At 54.4% G+C, this 19568-nt stretch overlaps 1 protein-coding gene across 9 annotated transcripts in view; it reads right to left on the bottom strand.

Annotated features, from left to right (window-relative positions):
• Positions 1–19568, bottom strand: part of LOC105465958 (zinc finger MIZ-type containing 1) — a 241533-nt gene that overhangs the window by 161784 nt on the left and 60181 nt on the right. For 7 of the 9 annotated variants that reach the window (XM_011714618.3, XM_011714627.3, XM_011714625.3 and 4 more), the window contains one exon: positions 10068–10162. The exons of the other annotated variants lie outside the window; for them this stretch is intronic. The gene's annotated coding sequence lies outside the window, so the exon portion shown is untranslated. The remainder of the gene's footprint in view (positions 1–10067; positions 10163–19568) is intronic. 9 annotated transcript variants of the gene reach the window in all.

The following is a 19568-nucleotide window of genomic DNA, read 5'->3' as shown; positions in this document are numbered from 1 at the left end:
GAACTTCCTGGAGGTCGAGCTCCTGCAGGAGGCATGCCACCCCACGAGGCCACGCAGCCCGACATGAGGACAACGTGATGTTAACCACAGGCACAGCGCCTAGAGGAAGACCCCTTCACCCGACCCTGGCTGGGCATGCCTGAACCTCTGAAGTGTCTGGAGGAGTCCGGGTGGGAAGGGAGCTTGGCCCAAGGGCTGCAGGGCTACCCATGGCCTCCAGGTGAACCCAGTCCATTCCCTGTGGCCTCAGGAACTGGAGGCTTACCTGTCCACAGGCTGGGGGTATGGTGGGAGTGCAGAAGTTAGCAGCCCGACCCAGTGAGGGCAGAGATCTGAACAGAGGCCCTCAGCCCTCTCCAGCCCCCTCTCCTGCCCATTCATGCTCTCCCAGGGCACAGGCTCTGGGAGGCAGCTGCCCCCAAGGCTGCCTGGCCAACAGGGACTCAGAAAGCAAATAGGCCAGAGAGCAAGGAAGACTCTTCCAGCTGGCCGAGGGCCCACCAGGGACAAAAGCCTCTTGGCTTAGTGCTGGGGAGGAACACAGATGGGACGGGGTGCGGGCCTGCCTGGGGCCTGGCCTTGCTCGAGATTACCCCAGGGACAGGGACAGAGACGGAGACAGGGACAGAGCAGGGATCCAGGTCTCCTGCATGTACCAAAGGCAGCCCAAGGGCCTCGTCATGAAGCGAGCCCACAGCAGTCCCTCCTGGCCCCGGGAGGCCCTGAGTGGTGAGAAGGTGGGTCAGCCCAGCTTAGGCAGGAACTGACTTTAGCCACACCCTGGCCGCGAGCACAGGACACTGATGACTTGTCCAGATTACCCCAATCAAACAGGCCCTGGCGGGGCCGTGTAGACCCAGCTTGATGCTTTGCCTGCAGGGAGGAAAGCCCGGGAGGGACTCAATCGGAAACTGCCAAAGGCCTAAAGTCTGTGGCCCTAAGACAAGCAGAGTAGAAGACAGAAGTCAGCGTCAGTCTGGTGGGAGGCCAGCACCCAATGTCCCAGGAGGAGCTACAGGATGGCAGTAGTAAGCCTCACGACCCCAGAGATACGCAAGTTGAGGCTGGGGACGTACAGGCCTAGGCAGCATTCTGGGATGCTGACCCAGCAGCTTTACAACCACCTCTGCCCAGAATCCACATTCAGTTGTAAGTGGCATGATGGCGGACCTGCGTCACCCTCAGCCCTGGCCACCCAGCTCTACCCCTTTTCTGAACAGGCGTTTCCCAGAACAGCCTGAGCACACGAGCCTGTGGGACTCTTCCAGGTTGAATACCCTAGATCTCATCACAACAGAGACAAGGTCTGATGATGCTCTGCGTGGCCCTGATGCCGGCTCTCTACACCCCCTTGTCTCAGGCACCTGGTGGGCTCTGCCATGGGCCTATCCTGGGGAAGTACGCCTAAGTTTCCTCAGAACCCAGTGAAGCCTGTGGGGTCAGCCATGCCCTGCTCCCTAGCCAAGAGCCAGCTCTCTCCTAGGCCTCAGCTGGGCCTGGCCCTGGGCCCACCCTAGAATGTTGCTGGATTCCAGTTCAGCAGTGATCACGCAGGGTGAGAGATGTATCTTTTGTGGAGCACGGGCCTTGTATAGACTTGAGTGCCAGGAAATGTTTGTCAGAGGAAGGAAGGAGGGAAGAAGCAGGGAGGAGGGAGACAAACAGACACATGAATGCAGGTGGGCTCTCAGAAGCATGGCCCCAAAAAGCCACCACAGCCCTCCTCCTCCAGGCCCCCAGGGACGGTGTCATCTATGCAAGACACAGTATGCAGGATGACAAACCTCGATGAAGGCCCGGGGAGGCCCCACTCTGCAGCTGCCACTTCCCCTGGTGCTCTGCTGCCCATGTGGGCTAGGAGAAGGCCCCCAGGTGTCCAAGCCCAGGGCCTCTGTGTTCTGCCCACATGCACACATTTGCTCTGGAAGCCCAGGCTCTGGCTCACACCTCCCTAGAGGAAGGGGACACTCTCCCTGGCTAGAAACACCTGCTTGGTCCATGAGAGGCTCGGTGGTGCCTCTCACTGCTCTTCCTGAGTTCTGCAACAATGTAGGGGTTGCATCCTCCTGGAATGGCAGTGGGGTGCGAAATGGCCAGCTCATGACAAGATCAACAGAGGTTTTGCAATGAAAGGTGATACTGCCCATCCAATGGGAAGAAAATATATCACAGAGGTGAGGGTTTGACAAAGGTTCCAGAAGGTCTGTGTTCTGACAACCCCTATCCCTGCCCAGCCCAGGTCCTGGCACACAGTAGGTGCTAATAAATCAGTGGCCTGATGGATGCACGTGGGAGGCCTGGCTTCCACACTCCTGCCACAGAGGTCAGGGCTCTAATGCATACTCCGGGGGCCATACACGCGGTGCGTGTGCCCATGTGTGCCCCTTTCTCTGGCAAGGACTCTGCCTTTCTGGGCTCCCCCTGGTCAGAAGGTGCCCACCCTCTCCATTTAGGGCTGGGAGGGTTCTCTGTTATCAAGCTCTGTGCCTTTTCTTGACAAGCGGGTTGGGGCGGGGAGGTCAGAGGTCCAGGGAGGGCAGAGGATCAGAGCAAGGCCATTCCCCAGCCCAGGCCTCCCCATACCATATTCTGAGGCCCAAGAGCTCTGGGACCCAGTTCAGGGCTCCCTGATGCCCATGGCGATCCTCACTGCCACCACCCACACCAATGCGGCCTTTCTCCCTGGCTCTGTGTCACAGCCTCCTGGCTGCAGCTGGCCTGAACTGCTTACTTGGACAAATAGGGAGAGAAAGCAGCCACGTGATGGCTAAGGTTTCCTTGACCAGGGACAGGGATACACACACACACACACACACACATGTACACTACACACACGTACACTACACACATGCACAGCCATTTGTGGGTCAGGTGGTCATGTGGCCCAGGCTCCTGTGTCTCTGAAGGACAAGTGACCGGCTGCCCTTCTTCACTCAGAAGAATGCCCTCCCCCAGCACTTGTTTTCTGCTTCCTGGATGTGCCAGGGGCTTGCTGGGTGGGAAGCCCAGCAGAGTAGGGGAGGAAGCGGGAGCAGAGGGAGGGGGCAGAGCACCCGCCCAGCCCCAGCCCTGCCTCTGTCTGGTGTTTTCCTTCCGCCCTCCCCAGCCAGAGGGCAGATGTCTGCTGGGAAACTGTGGCTGCCCAGCCGTTCTCTGACTACAGGGACAATCCCCACACTCAGGGAGAATCCCAAAGCCCAACGTTGGGGCCACACAGGAGGGAAGCAGAGTCTCAGAGAGAAGTCCCTGTGATCAATGGCAGAGCTGCCAACATGCTGCAGCTGGACCAGTGGTTTTGTAGCTGGAGTCCATGGTATATTATAGCCTTTGGGGCATTTAGGGGGTGAGGGAGGGTAGAAAAAGGGGGTGTCTAGTCCGACTCAGCAGGAGCAGCTCTGCCTTTGGTCTGTTGCTTGGGAAAGGTCTGTGGGCCAGAGTCTTGAGGACTTTTCCAGCACTGGGGATCTGTGCCTCCGCTACTACCCCAGGGTGGCAGGCTTGTCCTCACAGCCTGAGATGGTCCCACTAAGAGGGAAGGAGGCCACATCTCTTGACAGGCAGAGCTGAGACCCTGCTGTAGGGGAGGAAGGCTGAGGGGTGGAGAGTGGGGAGAGGGAAATGCCAGCTCTATGCGGATCTGCATCCAGCTCCCACCCTGCCCTGGCCTCAGGCCTGACCCCCAGGACTCCAGAAACTCACTGCGGATGCATCTCAGGAAGGCCACAAAAAATGAAAGGCATAGCCAAGAGTTCCCAAATAAAAGCTAATTCCTGGGCTGGGTGTGGTGGCTCACACCTATAATCCCAGCACGTTGAGAGGCTGGGGCGGGAGGACTGCTTGAGCCCAGGAGTTTGAGACCAGCCTGGACAACACAGTGAGACCTTGTTTCTAACAAAAATTTTAAAAATTAGCCAGGCATGGTGGAATGCAGCTGTAGTCCCAGGTATTGAGAGGGCTGAGTGGGAGGTTCAGCTGAGCCTGGGAGGTCAAGGCTGCAGTGAGCCACTGCACTCCACCCTGGGTGACAGAGCAAGACCCTGTCTCTTAAGAAAGAAAAAGGCTAATTCTGGCTAAGCCCCTCCCCTCCACTAAAGCCCTTCACATACGTTATCTCACTGACTCCTCACAATAACTCTATGATTCTGTGTTCTTCACCAATCCCCCACCCCACCGTCTCAGGGCTGCACAGGGCTGGGCAGCCCCCAGCCCAGCACACCTGTCTGTTGCGGGCACTCAGCCCAGAATGCAGCCTAGGGAAGGGCTCTACTGTGGAGGCAGGTAAAATTATCACCCCATTTTACAGATGCAGCACAGAAATCAATGTGAACTAACCTGAAGGTCACACAGTTAACAAGGGGTGGGGTGGGATTTGAACCCAGAGACCCCAACCCTAGACTCTGTGTTGTTCACCAGTCCCCCACCCCACCATCTCAGGGCTGCACAGGGCTCCTCTGGTGGTCCCAGCCCCTAGCCCAGCACACCTCTCAGGCTCTGTCGCGGGCACTCCGGAATGCAGCCTCGGGAAAGGCTCTACCGTGGAGGAGGAGGGAGAGAAGACCTCAGGAGAGGAGGAGCACTGGGATGGAAAGGTGAGCAGAGGAGGCAGGAGAGAGAGTCTTGGCAATAGAGAAAGATACAGAAAGGGAGGAAGAGTGAGAGGCAAGGCATGAGCGGAATAGAGAGAAGGAAGGAAGATACATAAAGAAGATACAGAGAAGGAAGATAGATACAGAAACAGGGAGAGGGGGAAAGAGGGCAAGAAGGAGGGAGGAGGGGAGACAAAGAAGAAAACAGAAGGGGAAGAAGGTGCAGCTGGGCAAGAGGAAGAAAGAAGGAAGGAGGAAAGCAGGAGACAGATGGAGGGATGGCGAGGAGGTGTGAAATGAGCCACCAAGAAGCTGAAGGGGATGAAGAAGCCAGGAGCCACAGAGACAGACACACAGCAGAGAGGAGGTCAGGGCCTTGGAAAACCGAGAGGCAGACGGAAAGCAAGCCCGCCCACCGAACATCGAATACCTAACAGGAGATGACAAATCAAATGGGAATTACTGCGGTAAAAACATAATTAGAAACTTGATTGAAGTTAAACAGAATTTACATAACACTGCAAATTAACTTTACACGGAAACTATTCACTGGGAAGGCAATGAAAAGGCATTTCATTAGTAATCTATATTTAAACAATAGGCACAATGGAGCCTTCTGATGAGGAGCTTGGTGCCTTCCACTGGAGCCAGTGCCAAAGACTGCAGGAAGACCAAGCACAGTGGGTACTCCAGGCAGAAGTGGGCAGGGACCAGGGGGATCCCTGTGCCTGCTTGTGGGGTGGGGTGGGGACACAAACAGGCCAGGTGAGCTTCTGGTGCCAGTTCTGTCCTTAACTTGCTGCGTGGCCCTAGGCAAGTGTCTTACCTTCTCTGGGCCTCAGTTTCCTCACCTGCAAAATGAGGACAGTGGAGGGGCAGTCTATAAGCCTGGATAATCTAAGACAGTCTGGGAGATGGTAGAGGGTTATAAGAGCATGGGTTCTGGAGTCAGACGGACGCCGTTCCTGTCCCTTGTGAGCTATGGCATCACGCAAGAATTTTCCTCTCTAACCTGTTTTACCCATCAGTTCAATGGAGTTAAGTCCAGTCCAGTCCCACCTGATGTCACCAAAGCAGTACAAGGATTTAGGGAGAGAATGGGTAGGGACCGGCTTAAGGAAAAGTGAGTCTAAAGGCATGGGATTACTCGTCCCCTCCACCGGGCACACTAATGAGATTACCCGAAGCCTCCTGCCATGGCCCTGCCACGGAGCCATGCATCATCAGAGCAGCTGCTGCTGCTGTCCTAGTCCTCGATGCAGAGCTGGAGGGACATCTGCCCCTGACTCTTTCCCAAGGGAGAGGAGGTCCACAAGTCCCTGCCTGGCTCCATTCAATTCTCAGCCTGGAAGTCTCCTGAACCTCCTCTCACGTCCCAGTCATGTCAGACCGCACTCACTCTGCAGATGTGCTGGACTGTGCTCCTGCGGCTCCTTTGCCTGGACACACTCTTCTCTCCACCCCCACCCCCCCGCCCGCATTGCACCTTGCACACCTACCCGGCCTCTGGCCTTGTTCAGGGCAACTATACTGTATGCAGCCGTTCCTGACCAAGCCAAGGCCGTTCTCTCTGCTGGGCACCTGCAGTGCTCACTGTTCTGCTGGAAGGTGTGGGTTCTTTACCTGTCCCCCCACCACCCCATCTGGACTGCCAGTTCTCAGCGTAGAAACCGTCCACTGTCATCTCTGCACACCCTGACTCGAGCCCTTCTTTTGGCACAACACAGGTACTTAGAAAACCCTGGTTGACCTCAGAGTGGTCAAGGGAGGCTTCCTGGAGAAGGTGGGACTAGAGCTGTATGCTGAAAGGGGAGAGCACCTGACAAGACCCACAACTCTATTGTGGAGGGAGGGGTGACTGGGCCTAGGATCAAACCTAAGCCAGAGCAGAGGGATAGCTCAGAAACTCCTGGGTCTGTTTCCAGGGTCTCAGGGTGCCCTCTCTTGTGAACTGCAGTACAGGGCAGCTGCAGCACCCCAAGACATACTACTGGTGGGTGGCAAAGCTGGAATTCTAAGTCAGGCTCAGGTTTCTGAGCACCAAAAAGGTACATTCAGGAGCCAAGGGAGAGATGGAGTGGTGGGGAGCTCCTGGAAGGTCGGGAGCACACCTGTTCCTCGGGATCCTACCCAGCCCAGGGCCTGGCCTAGAGGGGGCACTGCTGATGTTTGCAGTAGAGACTGAGAAATAGAGAGAGACAGAGATGGAGAAAGAATGAAGTGATACAACACTGACACGCATGTACATGACTGCCCACCAAAGGCAGAGAGCTCCCTCCCCTAACCGGGAGCAGGCGCTCTGACACACACTCGTGGCCTGGGAAGGTTCACGTCTTTTAGGATAAAAGATCCACACGATGCTCAATAGGGAGCTGCTCGGTGCCTCTCCCCCATGGGCAGCACGTGAGCTGCCACCTGGAGCCCTGTGTTTTTGGACAAGGGGGACGAGCCCCAGAAAGCAGGAAGGAGGTCCGTAGTGCTAGCTGAAGAAAGTGCGAAAGTGGACAGACATCAGGGCAAGACGCTCAGCCGGGGTCAGGGAGTGCCGGCCAGGGTGACAGGGAGAGCCTGGGCATGCGCTCGCCCACAGTCCCTAGCTCCCGTGTGGCCAAGTGTGGGCAGTAAGGCGGTGTGGTCTCTCCTCCCTCTCCATCAGCCCTCTCCAAATATGGCTGGTTTACTGAGGCCTCTGAGCCTTTGCGTAGGCTGTTCCCACTGCAGCATACAGAGTCCTTTCCGCGCACTGCCCAGCAGTCTTGCTTGTCCACTCAGAGCCTGCTTTCGGTTCCCCTCCCTGGCTGCACCTTCTCCAGCTCCTCGGCAGACCCCTTCCCCACCCTCACTCCCCAAAGGGCTGGGTGCCCCGTGACTCACACTCAGGCTCCTGACCCTCTCAAGCGCCGCACACTTCTCAAGTGATCTCATCTGCCTCACGACTTGCAACACCATCAATCCACGACAACTCCCAAATTTATATCTCTAGTCCAGGACCTCTCTCTGCCTTTCAGACTCATATATCCAGCTGCCCACTCAATCTTTCCACTTGAACGTCTCAAAGGCATCTCAAATTCAGTGTGTCTGAAACAGAACTCCTCAGCTTCACACAGCCCTCCCCGGCCACTGCCCCTGGCTGAGCAAATAACCACCTCCCTTCTACCACTGGCTCCTGTCCCAAACCCAAGGGCCTTCCTTGACTCCTCGTCTTTTTAAATCCTCCACCTCTAATCCACTAACGAGCCTGCCTTCAGCCTTCAATGGCTTCCCACCTCTTCCTCCACTACCCCTTCGTCCCCGTTCCCATCACCTCTACCTGGATGTGGGCAACAGTTTCCCACCTATCTCTCTGTTCCACGCTTGTCCGCCTACACAAGTGGGTCCTCCATGATCTCTCTGACTTCACCTCCTATCCTGACATCCTCCCGGCCACACTGGATTACCTGTATTTCTTTGAACAGGTCAGGTACACCCCTGCAGACTCCCTGGCTGCATTCAGGTATCTGTTAAATGGCCAACTTAACAGAAGCCTTTCTTGGGCCAGGCGGAGTGGCTCACACCTGTAATCCCAGAACTTTGGGAGGCTGAGGCAGGTGGATCACTTAAGTCCAGGAGTTCGAGACCAGTCTGGGCAACATGGCGAAACCCCATCTCTACTAAAAGTACACAAATTAGCCAGGCATGGTGGTGTGTGCCTGTAGTCCCAGCTACTCAGGAGGCTGAGGTGGGAGAATCACTTCAGCTTGGGAGGTCGAGGTTACAGTGACAGAGTGAGAGCCTGTCTCAAAAAAAAAAAAAAAAAAAGAAGCTTTCCTTGCCTTGTGAAAGGATACTTTACACTGTATACTCTGCGCTCCTACCTGGCTAAATCCGTCTTCTTCAAACTTAGCATCACCTGATCCATTCACTTTTTAGGTATTTACTGTCCATGCCTCCTCATGAGAATACAAGTGCCACAAGGGCAGGGAGTTTTGTCCGCTGTATTCCCTGCTATAGCTCCAAAACTTACAGAGTTCCTGACAGACTTTCTCGGTAAACACCTGGGGAATGAATGCATGAGCAATGCCGCCTCCTCCTCCCCGAATGTCTGCCTGCAGAATCAGCCATGTCCTCCCACCCCCTCCCCTGTGTAGTCATGGTCACCACACAGGCTTTGAGCACTGCCTTATGGAACTCAGTCTGGCTTTGGGATCTGAGTCGGACTCCATTGCACACCACACCCTCTAGGGCAGGGCTAGATTGGCTCCGTCTTCAAAACCCACCCCTGGGCAACAAAATGAGACCCTGTTTCCACAAAAATTTAAAAATCAGCTGGGTATGGCGGTGCATGCCTGTGGTCCCAGCTACATCGGAGGCTGAAGTGGGAGAACTGCTTGAGCCTGGAAGGTCAAGGCTGCAGTGAATCATGTTCATGTCACTGCGCCCCAACCTGGGTGACAGAATGAGACCCTGCCTAAAAAAACAAAAACAAAAACAAAAACCCCAACCCCTAATGCAGGCCTGGCCTGGTGTGAGACTCCATGAATATTTGATGAGTGAATCAAAGAGTAAATAGATGGGTGGATGAACAGCTGAGTGGATGGGGGGAATGGGTGGGTAAGTAGGTGGATGGAAGGATGGATGGGTGGTGGAGAGATGAATGGGTGGATGAGTGTGGATGGACAAAAAGAAAGAGGGATGGATGGAGAGATGGAGAGGTAAGTGGATGGATGACGGGTGGATGGAGGGATGGGACTCACAGGCACACAATACAGACTAGTGGTTGCTTGGCCTCAAAAGCAGAACTTCTCTTGAGAGGATGAGTACAGTATGGTCAAAGTAAAAGCACAGAAGCTGGAATGGCAAATAGGATGAAGCCAAGTTGCTGTGGCGTGGCCAGAGCTCACTGTGTGATCCCTGGCAGGCATCATTAACTTCCCTGTGCTTTGTTCTCGTGGTCTGAAAATGCAGATAATAATTCTTGCCCAGAGCTGACAGGGAGAACTTTGGAATTGTGAATGCTTCCACAAAGGAGACCACAGCCACATCCCCAGCGGAGCACATCTTCAGCCAGGTCTGCTCTGGAAAATCCTCTCTTCTCAAGCCCCACATGGCACTGTGGACCTCATGGCCTTAGAATCCCACATCCACAAGGGCTGGGACCCCTGGCTACACTCCTAGAGTTCCAACTGAGCCAGGCTGCTAAGATGGCTCAACCAAATCAGACATAACTGACTCAGAGACTCCTTGAGAACTGAGGTAAGTGTAGGACCTGAGCCCAGTGCCCCATTTTGGAGACAGACAAACTGACACCCAGAAGCCTTTTCTGGCAGTATGAGCACCACACAAGGAGTTAGGGAGAGGCCCTGTAGCCAGGCCCAGGAAAGGCAGGGAAAGCAGCTGAAAACCCTCAGCTCTGGGCCAGCCACAGCACTTCCAGGCTGCTAGAGCTTGCCCCTGGCCAGGCTTAGGTGATGGTACGGTCTGGGCATCGGGGGCTGGTGTTACCTTTCGGGGTATGGCAGCTCAGTGAAAACAGCAGCTCCTCTCCTCACACCCCTTGCAGCATTGGTCCGACACCAATGGGCCTCCTCCTCTTCCTCCTGGGTACACAGGGGGGAGATGGGACGTGTGTGAGAGCAGGCCGGTGTGCAGACAGCCCGTCCACTCCCCTCCCACCTCTGTCCCTGCCGCCGAGCTAATCTCAGTGGCCTCTTGGGTCACTTAAGCACACCCCGGGATGCCTGATTTATCAGAGTTGGCTGTGTCTTCTCCGCCCAGCCGCACTCCAACCAGCAAGCCAATTCCTCCTAGTGGGATTTTGAAAAATATATAAATATAAGTTTTGTTTCTTCCGGGACTGGGGACTTTGTGCTGTCTTTCTCTTCCTAGCAAGAAAAGCAGAACACCATCACTTTCCTGTGCGGCCCCCAGGCAGGGTGACAGGGAGAAGCTGTCGGGGGTATTTTTAGCCGGGTGTACAAAGCCCTTGCCGTGGCCTCCTCTCTGCGCCGTGCCTGGCTTCGGGGAATTATCTCACACGGCCGGCCGGCAGCCACTTCCAAAGCCACTGTGTGACCCCTGCCTGAATTCTTTCCTCATTATGAATTGCTCACCAGATCCCTGACCAACACTTGGAGCCATTTTATGTGTGTACGCACCTCCTCGGGAAAACCGGCTCACTCCCTCGCCCCTCCTACGAGGTCCGGGGCTGCCTGTTTCGCTTATAACTGGGAGAGGAGGCCCAGATGCAGAGTTTAAAGCAGGAAAGAGCCCTGGTGAGGACTTAGATTATGCTCCCCCAACTTCAGCTCTTCCCCCACACTCTTTAGGATTCTTGGTCTGAGCTGAGATCTACCTGCATGATGACTTAATTTAATGTTCACCTTCTACTCACTTTTTTTTTTTTTTTTTGAGACGGAGTCTCGCTCTGTCACCCAGGCTGGAGTGCAGTGGCCAGATCTCAGCTCACTGCAAGCTCTGCCTCCCGGGTTCACGCCATTCTCCTGCCTCAGCCTCCCAAGTAGCTGGGACTACAGGCGCCCGCCACCTCGCTTGGCTAGTTTTTTGTGCTTTTTAGTAGAGACGGGGCTACTCACTTTTTTTTAAGCTCCAATAAATCTGGCCTTGTCCAAAGCAATCATGCCCTTGAAATAACTGATTTGATAGGCTAGTTATATATTTCTGATACACTTTAATAAATTGTAATTAGTAAAACAAAAATATACGTCCCTTTGGGTAATACCTCATTCTAGAATCTTGCCGTAGATTACCAGAGTTACACGGGCCAAGCTTTGGCAAACTCCCTACTGTCTATCAGCCCTTATGTTGTGCAGAAGGAGAGGGAGAGGCATGGAGGAGGGGCGGGCTGGCTGGTGGAGCCCAAGAACTGGTCAGCATATCAGGCCAAGGAATGTAAGGGGTCAGAGCTATGGTGTGCTGCAGCCTTTAGTACCGTCTCTCTTTCTAGCACTGGGCGAGACCATTTTTGGCCCCACGCTTGAACTAGGCTGGGAGGATCTAGGTGGATGAGCACAAGGCATCTTGGGGATGAGGTGTCCCAAAGGAGGACCAGGCCAAGGCCCAGGGCCCAAAATGGTGTCTTTCCCAGCATTCTCTTTGGCCTCTAGTTCACTCTGCTCCTCCCATCAGGCTCCTTTTGGCTGGAGTGGGACCACAGGGGCCAGAAGGCGAATCCCCTCTCTAGGTATAGGTAGATCTGGAAGCGCAGAACATGCCCCTGAGCCCTACAACCTGTGCTCTTGGCGCTCTGACCCTGTGGGATCCTGGGGACCTTGCACTGCCTCTGGGCCTCTGCCTCCTTGTGTGTGCTTTGAGAGGAGGCTGGCAATAGTGGGCACCCAGCAGCACTGGGGCCTCACTGCTGCTCTCTGTCCTCTCCCACTCTGCCCACAGGTTGGAGACCCTGGCTGGGCCCCTGGCCTGGTGCCCGCTGCCTGCCCCTCCCACTGAGAACAGGATGTGGGTGTCAGGAGGTGAAGGAGAGTGTGGGGGTCGGGATGGGGAGTGGCCTCGGGACGGGACTTCCTGAAGCCAGATCGGTTTACCACAGTCAGTTGGGTCCAGGACCGCACAGCTGTGAGTTATAAATGTCCCTGTCAGAGCCTGGGCTGAGAGGCCCTGCTGCCAGCAGAGGCACCAGGGCCCACAATGCCCACGCTGGGAGCCCCCCCCCAGCCAAGGGCCCGTCCTCTCGGAGGTCCTCCCCCAGGGTCCAGCCCTCATGACCTCTGGGCTCTCCGGCCTCCTCTTGGAGAGAGATGGGTCTAGTACAGCCTTCCACTGCTCACCCCTTGCCCTTCCAGGTGCAAATCTTGTGGTCCCAGTCACCAGGAGAGCTCCCAGAGGGCTGGGACCATTCTGGGTCTGCACCCGGCAGGAACCTGAAGCTTGGCGCACAGCCAGTCACTCAACGACCGCTATAGGGGTGACTGTTCCAACTCACCAGCCTGCTTCCCACGGCCCCACCCGCCACTGCCTGCCCACCAGGGCACACACCGAGGGGGAGTGGGAAGGGAGAGGGGCCCGGCCTGCCACACCTGGTCCGTGGTGAGTGGGGGCAGCAGGGCTGGTCACCAAGTCTCTGGGCACAGGGCTCTGTGTCCTGCATATTCAGGGAAGACTCCTTCAGAGACCTTCCGTGAGGGACCCATTTTCCTTTGTCTGCCCCCTCAGGGCTCCCTCCATCTGGGGTGTGAAGTGTAGACCACAGCTCAGAGGCCAGCCTGCACATAACACCGCTGTCCACAGGGTGAGAAGACAGGTCCCTGGGACCCCAAGGCTGGGCCATCCTGTGAGGGCCACCGAGGTGGGCAGCACAGGGCTGGGCCACAGAAATACAATCACAGTAACAGAAACAATCAGGAATGGCTCAGGCTGCAGGGCCTGAGGCTTATACAATTTTGGAGGCCCTGTTTTAAAAATGATTTCAAATTACAAATATATATTTAGAATCAGAAAAGAAATCACAACAAATTTCTAGAATCTTAGGAATTCATGCCCCTTTCTCATGAGGCCCCTGTTTTAACAGTTTACCAGAAATACTTATATAGAAATGTTCCTGTTTGCAAACTGCTGCCCCTCCCACCTAGAACACTCTATAGCTCCCAGCAATTCCCAGGCTTCACCAAGGCTGTGCACAGGAGAGGCCAGGATGCCTCATCTTCATGTGCTTCCCTGTAAGCCTCCCTCTAACCATAGTAAGAGTGATGAAATGGATAGTGATATTTAACCTTTAGCTGTACTGTTCTAAGCACTTTATGTAAATTAATCCATTTAATCTTACCACAACCTATGAGGTAGGTATTGTACCCATTTTTAACAGATGAGGAAACAGAGAGGTTAAGAAACCAGTCCAAGGTCACACAACCAAGATGTGAAGCCAGACAGCCTGGCACGGATGCCATTGCCAGCCCTTCACCACTTCTCTCCACCTCCCTCAAGAGGCCAGAAGGGTCTCTTTCCCCGAAAGGATTCAATAGCAGCAGCAACCTAGGGCTGACACTGAGTAGGCCCCCTTCTGATGAAATCATGCATTCATTCTACACAGACGCACTGAGCACTCAGCACGTCCCAACATCTCGGCAGGAAACAGAAGCCTCCTGCTTACCTCACTCTGCTCAAGGCAGGGCTGGGATCCTCCCCACGGGCAGAAGTGGGCACCGTCTTGACTTCCTGGGACAGGCTGGGGAAGCCTAGAGAAGGGCTGGGTCTGCCCCAAGGAGACCCTGGAGGGTTGGGAGAGGGGGAAGGTTTGCCAAAGGTCACATGGCCTGTTGTCCAATTCTCTCATTTTACGGATAAGAAAAGGTGGCCTGGAGAGGAGTGACTTCCTGAGGGTCCCCTGAGAGTGGTGACCCTATATGAGTTCTGAGACTATCCTTCTGGAGGGGCGGGGCAGGTCCTGGAAGGCTGGGGTGGCCAAGGCCAGGCCTGGGGGAGGAGGCAGGTGCCTTTTGGCCCCTAGGAGCAGTGCCTTTGTCTTCTTTCTTTGTTTTCCATCTGCCCTCAGCCCCAGTGGCCTTCCAGGCTTCCCCTGATTGTGTACAGGGTGATAAAGGGGCTGATGAGCGGGAGATCTCTGGCGGCACAGACACAGCGGCGGCCGAGGGGGCCCCTGGAACTGGGCTCACTGCCGGCTGTACTGAGTCTTCCTCTGAGGGACACTTTGCACATGACTCTCAGAACGCTTTCAGCACAACTGTCTCCATCTTACAGAGGAGAAGACTGAAGCTCCGGGAGGCAGCAGCCAGGCCTGGAACCCTGGTCCTTGGACCCCAAAGCCTTGGGGATCTCCAATGGGCCACACTGACCCTGACCCTTAGCTCTCTGGCCACCCAGACAACACCTGGTCTTGTCAAAGCTGTTATCCCTTTAACTTGGGAACTGGGCATTTTCAGATTGGCCAGGAAGAAAGAGAGCAGGGGCCAGTGAGTGTCTCACCTTGCAATGTCAGGGAAAACAGGTGCACCGCATGCCCATGTGAAATGACACACTCGCAACTGGTGGCTTGGTGGGAAATGGGGTAGCGTCCAACCTCCTGGCCTCCCCCAACAGAGTCCCAGTGAAACTACCTCTGGGGGAACAAATGACTGCTCTCTTGTGGGCTACTTCTGACCAACTGCAGGGCTGGGAAGAGAAGGGCACAATATTAGGGCACCTTCTGCCCAGTCATGGGATGGGGCAGTGGTGGCTGCAGACCTGGCCCACCCTGCCCCAGGTCACTGCTGACCCTGACCTCAACTGCCTGGCCTTCTGACCTGGTCTTCTCAGACCCTCCTCAAGTTATCAAATAACCCACCCTCAGTTATTAGGTACTGTAAGCCATGTCCATGTTCCATCTTAATTCTTTATGTACTTAAAAATGTATTGACCAGGTGCAGTGGCTCATGCCTGTAATCCTAGCACTTTGGGAGGCCAAGGCGGGCAGATCACCTGAGGTCAGGAGTTCGAGACCAGCCTGACCAACATGGTGAAACCACTTCTCTCTTAAAAATACAAAATTAGCTGGGTGTGGTGGCGCATGCCTGTCACACCACCTATTCAGGAGGCTGAGACAGGAAAATCACTTGAACCTGGGAGGTGGAGGTTGCAGTGAGCCAAGATAGCACCAGCCTGGGCAACAAGAGCGAAACTCCATCTCAAAAACAAAAACAAACAAATAAACAAAACAGTATTTAACTATTTAAATAACTTTAAACCAATTACTTTCTTTTTTACTTAGCCTCATCAAAAGCACTATGATCTGTGAAATCATGGGTTTGATGTACTAATTATATTTTTTTCCTTAGTTATGTGAAGATACACACATAATGTTAAAATTTGAAATTCACATGTGCCCGGATAGCCCACAGAGTGCAAGGCCAGTCCCGGGGAAGTCTCGATCCAGGCTGGGAGAAAGCCTTGCTAAGTGTGGTCAGGGTGCCGTGGAGCAGAGCCCAGGGCTGCCCAGGGCTTCCTAGGGAAGTAGAAGGAGGTGGAGGTTTTCAGAAGGGTACACAGAGGGTTCAGTTTGGGCCATGGGCTAAGTGCCCGTTTCCTCCGCATGGGTTCGAGTTCGGTCCTCATGGTTCTTCAGCAGCAGATGCAGCCACCTCCCTGCAAATTCCTCCTGACAATAGTATACTACAGTGGGATGGGCACTCGAGTCCAGTCTAGAATAGCAGTCTGACTCTGTCCCTGGTCACTGTTTTGCTGGGAGGTGCTAGGCCTCTCTCGGTCTCAGTTTCTCCATCTATACGGAAGCAGTGAGTGAGCCAGAGGTTCCTCCCAGCTTCACCAATCAGACTGCGGCACCTTCCAGCTACCCTGCCCCAGGCCCCAGTGGCGTATGGTGCTCCTGGTGACCCTGGGCTTCATATAGGCCCTTGAACCCCCCAGGTGGGTCTCCCTTGACTCCTTCCTCCCATATCTGATCAGGGGCCTCAAGTGGTGTCTGGGGTGCAAATGGGAGACAGGGCCATCCTGTGTGACAGCTATAAAATCCGATAATCAGCTAATCACCAGCAAATTAGCATCCCATCTTTACATAGAACAAATATAGTATTTACGTAAAAGTTGTTAGGAGTTTCTCTCTTTTTAATTAGCAGAAATAAATGCAAAATGAATGGTAATTAGGCAGCTGATGGATTCGGTAGTACAATTATGCCTGCGGCAGTGCCCCAGTCCTTAAACACTGCATGCTCCGAGGAATCAGAGGAGCCTATTTATATGATTTATTTATAAAACAAAGTTAACAGGAACAGAGGGGCGAGGTCTGGGCACTGCTGGAGGAGGGGTCTTGGCTGCAGAGGCAAGGCCCTGGGAAGAGAGGGAGCTTCAGTGCCCAAGGAATATGGGGAGGAGGTTGCTTAGTGTTGAGCTATGAAAATGCACTACCAAGGCCCCCATGTGTCTATTTCAGGCCAGGCATGCGTTGCTGGGAATGGCCTCCCTGGCAGGAAGCAGGCTAGGGCGGTGTGAGGGGCTGGGAGCAGCTGTTTTTATACTCTTGTCTCTTTCTCTTCCCTGGTCCCTACTTCTCTCTTCTTTGCTGGCCCTATACTTTCACTGAGCACTTCTCTGTACCCATGAGGTGCAGATGGAAGGGAATATTCTTCCTTTCCTCCCTGAACTCGGGAGAAACCAGATCCAGGAATAATGGAGGCCAACACAGTGGGAATAATTTCCAGACCAGCAGAGCACCCAATGCTGTGAGAGTACACAGGCAGGAGCCCAGAGGAAGCAGTCCCCAGAAAGAGGCACAAATTGGGTTTTGAAGGATGCACAGGAGTTTTCTGAGAAGGTGGGAAGTAGCCAAAGGACCTGCATGTGAAAAGGCAGGGAGGCAGGAAACAGCATCATGTGACTGCAGGAAAAGAGTGTACCGGAGGTGGGCGCTGGAGAAGCAAGCAGGGTCTTGGATGCCATTCTAAGGGCTTAGACGTTATCCTAGAAGCTGTGGAAAGGTCTGAATCAAGGAAGTGGACAGCCTCTTTCCACCAACAGTTCTTGTCTTAGCTTCCCCTCCCCCACCCCAGAGCCAGCGAGGGGGCCAGGTCAACAGGCCATTAAGAGGCAGCTGGTCCAGCTCATCGGAGCAGGAGGCTAACCTGATTACAGGGACAGGAGGTCTGTCTGCGTGGGAGGGAAGGAGGAAGGGAGAAAAAAGGGAAGTGGGGCCTGCTGAGCCACCCCTGGGTGTCCGAGGTGAGGGGCCTGTCTTCCCTAGAACATGGTCCCTGGCCCTGCCCCCACCCCACTGCCTTACCAAGCCTGAGGGAGGGGAGAGAGCACTGTCTGTGGGGCCTCATCGCCTTCTTCCAGACCCAAACTCCAGCTCACCACTGCTTTGTGCTGTGACCTTGAAGAGCCATTTCCAATTCTGGGCCACACATTCTAGTCTCCAAAACAAAGGCTTGAATTAGAATAGGGGAGGAGGCAGCAGACTTGGCCCCCAGTCCCATCCCATGTAGTATACTTTTACGGGCATGGGTTGTCCAAACTTTTAGGAATTTAGGTGGGGCAGGCACTCTCCAGAATGCCACAGTCCTTGCTGCTCCCTCCTGCCTCACTCCAGCCCAACACACAGGCTTGTGTGGTATGCTGCAGGCAGCAGCTGAGTGGAGACACCTGCACGAGGACCTGGGCTCACACAGAAAGTCAGGTCAAAAAGGCTGGTGATGAGAGTAGTTTCCCTGCCATGTATTACCCTTGCAGGAGGAGACATGGGAGCCGCTCCTGCATTCAAGACTTGGAGTGGACAAGCAGCTCTTCCGTCTCTCCAGTGACTACCCTGACTCAGTCTGCCGGCCTCTAAATGGGAACAATATTACCTGCCCACCCAAACCCCAGGGTCATAAGAAAGCTCAGAGAAGCCCGTGCACGTGGCAGTGATCTGAAAGTCAAAGCCCTGGGTAGTGGTTTAACCGTGACTTTGAACACTGCAGGTTCTGAAGGATTTCACAAAGGGAATTTTTGCACTCCCCAGCGCAGACAGCTCTCAAACCTCCGAAGCCTCCCTTTAAAACAGCAGTGCTCAAAGGTCTTTCAGCAGCCCCAGCAAGGTCTAGAAATGGTGTCTGAGCTGCTATCTGCCATCACTCTCAGGAACGCGCTCTGAACTTGTAAGGGAAGACAAAGATCACACCGCACCACTTCTCTGCTCTGTAAGTTGCGCTCCTGCCTTTGGCCAAAATCAATATAAATCTCCACTATGATTGTTCCACCAGAATAGGGCCGGGCCCTTGCGATGACATTCCCGCCCTGGCCGGCACGGAAGATCTCCCTTTATCACACGACTTCAGCCCCAACTCAGGGGGCAGTGGAGTATGGGGTGGGGGTAGGGTCCTGAATGAGGGGGACAGCACAGGGGAGAAGCAGAAGGGGCCATGCAGAGCTGCTCTAAGTGCCTCTCCAAAGACAAGCCTGGTGCTATTCATCAACTGGTTTTCAGGGCTGTGAGAAATCAATGGCATTTGTGCTGCAAACTCATCATTAGGACAGGAAAAACTCTGCAATGGAATTGATTTGTTTAAATATAATAACACAATTTAACAGAGAACTGTGGGGGTGGGGAAGGGACCGAGGCAAACAAAACAGGCAAGACAGCTCAGAGAACAGGGAGATGAACTCCCTGAGAAACCTTCCGGTGTGGCTGCTGAGCCCCAGTGCCACCCCCACCTGTCCCCAAGCCCCTGCCACTGAGGAAGCCAGAGTGGGCATGTGCTGTTCCCCTGCACAAAGCAGCTCAGGACTGGTCTCAGAAATGTCCTCAATGGGCTGTGGATGGGCCCAGAGGCCTGGCTGGTCATTGCTGCATTGTTCTTGGAGATGACTTTGCTTGGTGAATATCAGTTCAACCCAACAAATTCTTATTAGGCATCCACTGTGGTCCAAGCACCTGTGCAGGGCTGTAGGGGACACAGGAAGAACTCCTGGCCATAGCCTGAAGGCATTCCATGGTGATGGGGTGGATTAGGCCAGAATGCGAGGCTAGGGCAGGCTGGCTTCCTGAGGTCTCAGGAGATGTCAGGTGGGGGTACAGTGGGATGCCAGGGCAGGAGGAAGACAAAGAGAGAACAGTCCGGGCAAAAATGCAAGGACCCTTCAAAGAACTAAGAGGGCCCTATTTGGAAGACAGTGCTCATTTCATAGATATTGTACCTGCCTGATGATGACTGATGGGAGCTCACTTTATTGACCCTTAAAATGTTCTGGGGCCCTGCGAACACTTTATAAGTGTCACTTCATTGAATTCCACTATCCTGTGAAGGAGGGAACATTAATACCCACATTTCACAAATGATGTCATTGAAGCACCGAGAGGTTAAGTGACTGCCCAAGGTCACACGGTTAGTCAGTGACGGAGCCAGAATCGGACCCTCATATTATGAACCCAGCGCCTATGCACCAACCATGACACTTTCCTGCCATCACCGGACTTTGGCCAATGTGCTGGGGAGACAGATAACTCCTGCCCTCTGGGAGCTGGGGCATGAGATCCACTGG

The sequence above is a fragment of the Macaca nemestrina genome, chromosome 9, assembly GCF_043159975.1.
Source record: "Macaca nemestrina isolate mMacNem1 chromosome 9, mMacNem.hap1, whole genome shotgun sequence".
NCBI classification, from domain to species: Eukaryota; Metazoa; Chordata; class Mammalia; order Primates; family Cercopithecidae; genus Macaca; species Macaca nemestrina.
The sequence above is the reverse complement of the archived record's forward strand: the minus strand, read 5'-3'. Positions and strand labels throughout refer to the sequence as shown.